The following is a 6491-nucleotide window of genomic DNA, read 5'->3' as shown; positions in this document are numbered from 1 at the left end:
CTCAGCTGAAGCATATAGAAACTGAAACTTTGCCAGGACACAGGCACAACACACAGATTTCCTTATTTAATGATGCGCTAAATGCTGTACTGGATCTTGCAGATTTCGTACAACTTCACCAAACTAGTCGCAAAACAGCGATAATAATCACTTTCGACATCTACAGTGAAGTAGTGCCTTCAGTCGACACACAAAAAACTCTATGATGTATTTCTTTTAATCTCTGTTTTCTGAGATGATTTTGCTCATGTTTCTAAATACTTTCCTGCAGTTGTGGTCTACTGATTCTTTTCTTTTATCTTTGGCATGATAACAGCAGTTCTGATACAGGCACCGTGCTTTGGAGCAAAGGAGCCAGTGGGCCTTTCTATAGCAAAAAAAAAAGTATTGCAAAATTAATGATAAATCATAAGGTCTGATAACATGCATAGCCCTTGAATTGCAGCCATGCCTACTGTGAAAGAGTGAGTGGCCACGTGGGCAGCTGCAGGCTGTGGATAAATATCTCTTCAGTTCCCAGAGGTTCACTGGTAGACCTACCTGGGAACTTCTATAGCAGCTTTGTCCTGACCACCCTCTGGTGCAAACTCTGTCCCTCACCCCCAGCTCCCCCTCTCCTGGCACAGCCCCATGCTGCTCACTCAAACCCCATCACTGTCACAGAGAGCAGAACTCAACGCTGCCCATCCACTCCCTCTGAGGAGCTGCAGCTGCTATGAGGCCTCCCCTCGGGGCTGAACAAACTCAGGGACCTCATCTACTCTTCACCATCTTCACAGCCCTCCTTTGGGCACCCTCTGATAGTTTCATGTCTTTATATTGTGGCACCCAACCCACACCCATTGCTGAAGGTGAGGCTGCACAGCACAGAGCAGGGGGGTCAGTCCCTTCCCTGACCCAGTGACGATGCTGGGCCTGATGCCCCCCAGGATACGGTTAACCCTTGTGGCTACCAGAGTACACTGCTGACTCACATTCGACTTGCCATCAGCCAGCACCTCCAGATCCCTTTCTGCTTGCTATGCTGCCTCTTAAGTACAGCTACAAACTGTTTCTTTTAAAGAAAGTTTGAGACCATAGAAGAAAATGCATTAGTTTTTTTAAAAAATCATTCATACTCCACTTTTTCGAGTTCTCAATCATGCTTCATTTATAACGCTACTCCTTCAGTACAGACAGTTGGCTGCAGGATTAAACTCTAATGGAATTAAAGAATACAACATTAATATGTCTGTCTTATCAGTGAGAACCGATATGACTCACTTGGGGGAGAAATCATTATTGTGTTCATTGATGACTAATACGGTCCTGGTTTTTAAAATCTTTTATGTGAATTCAGACCTGTTAAATATGGATACAAGTGCACCTCCTCCTCACTGACAGAACAAGCATAGCATTGTGTAACCAAATGTCCTGTAATAATTGCACCGATGCACTGAACTTCTAAGGAAAGCAATTACTGTCTTTTCATCAGGCTTAGTTCTAAAACAACTACTTCATAAAACCTGTGGCTTTGCCAGCTGATTTTTAATTAGTGTTATTTCAGAAATGGAACAAAGAGAAGAAAGTAATCATCTACCAGATCACTAGAACTGCTCGTGCAACCAAGTGCTTGATTGGGATCATCAGTGCTGAGTTTGTGAAGTACCTTGCAGTAGCCTGCATTGAAAGACATCAAGATAAAGACGTACTGACTTCATCTTTTTGTTTCCCCAAATAACGAGAAGAATCATTCCAGTCACTTGGCTCACTCTTCACTGGCACCATAGCTGTAATAGTTTACATGGTTTCCTGGTTCAGAATAAATCTGAGAAGGCGTATGTTGAAGCCAAAGCTGCTGAGTGACAGCTCTTCACAATTCCTGGCTTCACTGATCTACCTCCTATATCTTTAGAACTACATGTAATGTTAAAGGCGAATTCTAAACAAACTGAGCTACCACTGTATCAGGTATAAGAAGAATAAATCCTTTATTTCCTTAATCAGGGACTTCAGACCTAAGTTTAAGCAGGGAGTTACTTTTCTTTTTTTTACACTTTTTCATTATGTGAATTGTTCCAGATGCCTTTTTGCTTTAACTTACTCCCATAAGCTTCCTTCTGGGAACACAACATCTGTCTTTATGATTACAGGATTATGCCTGTTGGACTGCTACCAAGCAGTCTTCATATCCCATCCACTCCAGAAACGTTCCTCAGGACCCTAACATGAACTTCTTGCCTGTACCTGCTTGTACAGCTGCTCGTATACAGCTACAGCTGATTCAGCAGAGCCAATAAAGGATTTAAGAGCAGGTTCTCATTTTATAGCTCCTCAAAAGGTGTTTTACTATCAGCATAAAGGTGATTAAAGCTTACTATGTCATTAACCAAGATGTATTTAGTTATCAGTCATCTCTGCCAGCTACACATGGCTGTTTTTTGGACACCCAGGAGTTCCTCTGGTGGTTAGCAGAAATACACGTATGTACCCAATGTCACAGGAGGCATCAAAGACATCCACATAGAGCAGAAATGGAGGCTGTGGGAGACTTACAAGATACTGGTGCTGTTCTGAAAGAGGCAGTAGCTGAAGTTGCTGGGGAGGTTGAACTAACATTCCCCTCCCACAGTTTGCAGTCAGCAGTTACAGTGTGAGACCAGGGAAGCACATCACAATGGCAACTGAAACGAGTTCAAGAAGCTGTGAAGGAAGTATTAGAAAAGAAGGAATTTGTGGATCAGACCATTGGGTCGCCAGAGGACAACAAGGTAATTGAAAAAAGCATTGCAGAAAAGCAGAGTATTGTTACATCCTTCTGTGCAAGATGAAGAGATGAAGATGTTGGCTTCTAGGGCAGGGCGACATCACAGATCACAGAATCACAGAATGACCCGGGTTGGAAGGGACCTCAAGGATCATGTAGTTCCAACTCCCCTGCCTGGCAGGGCCACCAAACACACACATTTACTAGATCAGGTTGCCCAGGGCCCCGTCCAACCTGGTCTTGAACACCTCCAAGGACGGGGCATCCACAACCTCCCTGGGCAGCCTGTTCCAGGGCCTAACCACTCTCCTAGTGAAGAAGAAGATCTTTCCCATTTGTTCCTATTGAAACCTTTACACTGAAAGCCTATCCCTGGACTCTCCATATGCAGTTTTACAAAAGGAGTAGAACAGATGATGGTTCCTGCATTCAAATGGCTCTGCTAATTATCAAAACAGCCCCAGAACTGATGTGAATAGGCATGAGCACCACTGGGAAATTCAAAGTAACAACCAATTCAACTCCAGAACAAGTAGGAATTGTATCACAGATTCCTGGACTCCTGAGGGTTATCACTGCAAAGCTGACAGTGGGGCTTCTAGAAACCCTACAAGTGCTGGTGAAAGATTTTAACAAGGAACTAAGTGGGGACTGCAGCACTCTCCGATGTTTGAATTCTCAGGGAATTGATGCAGTTCCCACAATTCAGAACCCTTTCACTGACAGGCTGAGTTCCTCTTAGAGGTAGCCAGGCTGCTCGCTCTGCCTGTGTTGAGTAGAGGCTTCAGAATATCACAGCCAGACTGTGATTTTAGACTGCACTGAGTGGAGAGAAAAACTCTCTGAGTAAAAACAAAAGGTAAATACAACCGTAACTAAGGCAACTCTGATACTGCCCTGTAACATAGTTTTGTAGCACTGCTATGTGGATCATATGGTGCTCATCCAGCCCACCTTTGTGTAGTTTAATGTACATCCTGTCATGATAAGCCTGTGCTCATTTCCTGGCCATTTTCTGTCTATCATATTTGCATCCATCTACAAAGTGTTTTTTAACAGTAATCCCAAACCTTCTCAATTTAGGCTACTGTATGTTTAGGTGGGCAGGGGGTTGGAAAAAACACAAAGGACTTTTCTTTTTCTCTGCCTGATGGTATTCAGCAATTCTGAAACAGATGATATGGTGGTAGCAGCTCCTATCATTGTTATAAATATACTTGGCAGAGTATTTGCCATTTGGGATGAAGAATATGACTTGAGGTGCAAACATGAATGCAGTTGGAAATGAAGTGGGATGTCAAACAGAGGCCACCATATAGAAACAGAGGAGCCTGAAAGGATTTCACAGCAAAAGCTGGGTTATGCTTCATTTCTCACACAGCTGAAATGGGGGAAGTTCGTGTGCTTGTCTGTAATTCATATGTAACTGTCAACTTATTCAAATACTTTGAATTCAAATACTTTGAATCAAAATAGGAATTTTTTGTGTCGATGACCTAGTTTCTCTATAGAAAAGGACACAGATAAACCTGCAGCATCAAAAATCACTATGTAACATTACGCATATAATTCAGTAGGAAAATAGAAAATCTAACATTCAATTTAAGCCTAATTCTGCAATGCGTACTGCAAATGGAAGGCGCAATATATGTGTCATTTCAGCAAACACTGCTGTGTGTCACGACCTGCATAGGCTTCTTTGCTTTAATTCTTCAGCTTTAACTGGTGATGTGTAAAACTGGAGAAGGGTTATAGGTCAGTGATTCTGGAAATATTACACTATTTAAAAATTTCATGAAAGAAAGGTCTCTTCCAAACCAAGCCATTCTGTGGTTCTGTAATTTTAAATAACCAGTCTCCAGTGTGTGTTCAGGGATGTATTTTAACTCTTGTGTGTGGACCTCAACCATAAGTCTTACAACCATGATGATACACAAAACTGGCAAACAGACCACCCACTTTGGAGTTATCTACCACTCAGGACTTACTGCATGAATTCTAGGTGCCCTCTGGTGTACGCCTCAGTGCAGAATCACTTCAGCTAGCGTGTGAAAACCTGAGATACTAAATAGAAAACGATTACACAGAAATGCTACATGCAAGTTGTCGCCTAAACTGAGAAACATCAAATTTAAAGAGTCTAATGAATGCATTTTAGCATTCAATGTTAAATGTATTTGAAGCAGAATAAAACTGATGGAACTTATGCTCTCTCTGATAAAATGCAATTGGATTGTTTTTATTAGCCAAAGTCACCTTCACTAAATTATGTGTTACAGTTGATGTCAAACTCAGGAAGGAACTTAATGTTAAATGAAAAGCTTAATTAACTTGATAGTCTCTCTAAGTGAAAGGGTATGCATGACCATATAGATTTCAGGCCAAATATAAAGGAACAACGTTCTTCAGTAGTTAGTATTCATACCACAGCCAGTGTGCTTTTCTTAATGTCTTGTCCAACAACGTGTTGTTTATCTCACATAATCACATATACCTGACAAGAGGGAAGGGAGTAAAGACTGAAGCTGGGTCACAATAACGGTGGATCTCAACAAAATGGTCAAAAATTATGGCTGCACTTCAATAAAAGTCCAGTTTGGTGGGCTATGGAAATGCAGCTCTTACCCACCATTTCTGTGGCGAACTCTGAAGAGAGATTTGCCTTAACTGAAGGGTTGGTCTGAAAAACCACCCTCACTTAACACAACAGGTGGTGATTGGACCAAAACTGAACTCTTTCGATTTATGAAGCATTCTGCTTTCATTACAGCTACCATAATTATCCTTCACATTGCTGCCATGACCAACACTTCTGGTTATTCTCAACATTTTTCACCTTCCTCAGCGCCTAGAACTGCATTCCTGATTAAGTGAGACTTAGAGCCTAGATCCATCCAGTAGCCTAAGAACTCCTCGTGTATTCAGTACATTCATGCCAAAATGATCAATTTGTTCCAGAAAGATAAATAAGTCACACATGTTAGGCAGCAGTAAAGGACTTGGAAACTACCAATTTCTCTTCTGGCAGGTGCTTGTGAGGAGAGCCTTTCAAAGCCAAATGGTTCTCACAGCTCATGTATTCAGTGCAGTATCAGAGCCTCAAGATGTGTACAGCATACAGAAACTCTGCATTTGCATTGAAACCACCACTGAATTTAGACTTGTTTCACAGGTTAAACTCCTTAGTTTTCAAGAAAAGCCAGCAAACACTGGGAGCTGCTAGCTCACTAATAGACCAATAGTTTTCTTAACCAAAAGAAAACTTCCAAATTCCATCTCCCCTCCTATCTCCAGATCTATCTCAGGTAGGGATAGACAAGTTTATGACCTAATAAAGTGCAGCTCCCCTTACCCAGTTCTGGTGTACTGCAAGCTGCCTTCCAAATCACACTCTTCCCACTCCCAGCAGCTGCTGACAACACCTTTGGAATGTGTATGCAATTGGTTTGCAATGGCATTGGGAGGAAAGAACAAAAAGAGTTGTTCTTCCAACTCAGAAAGATACTTTTATATCATCAACTAAACAAAACCAGTAAATACAGAATTGAGAAAGTTTTACTTATTTTTAAAGTTTGAGAGTACTCTGACGTCCTGGCAGATCCTGTGACAAATCTGCTTATTTCTATGTTAAAAGTAGCAACATATTCTGATTAGTGTAACAGGCTGATTTCTCCAGTACTCATTTTGATTTCAATTGCAGATGTACCCATAAGTAGAAGGAATCCGAAGTTAGTGCTCACATCTT

The sequence above is a fragment of the Coturnix japonica genome, chromosome 3 (assembly GCF_054131305.1).
Source record: "Coturnix japonica strain WE chromosome 3, WE-NBRP24, whole genome shotgun sequence".
NCBI lineage: Eukaryota > Metazoa > Chordata > Aves > Galliformes > Phasianidae > Coturnix > Coturnix japonica.
Note: the sequence above shows the minus strand (reverse complement) of the source record.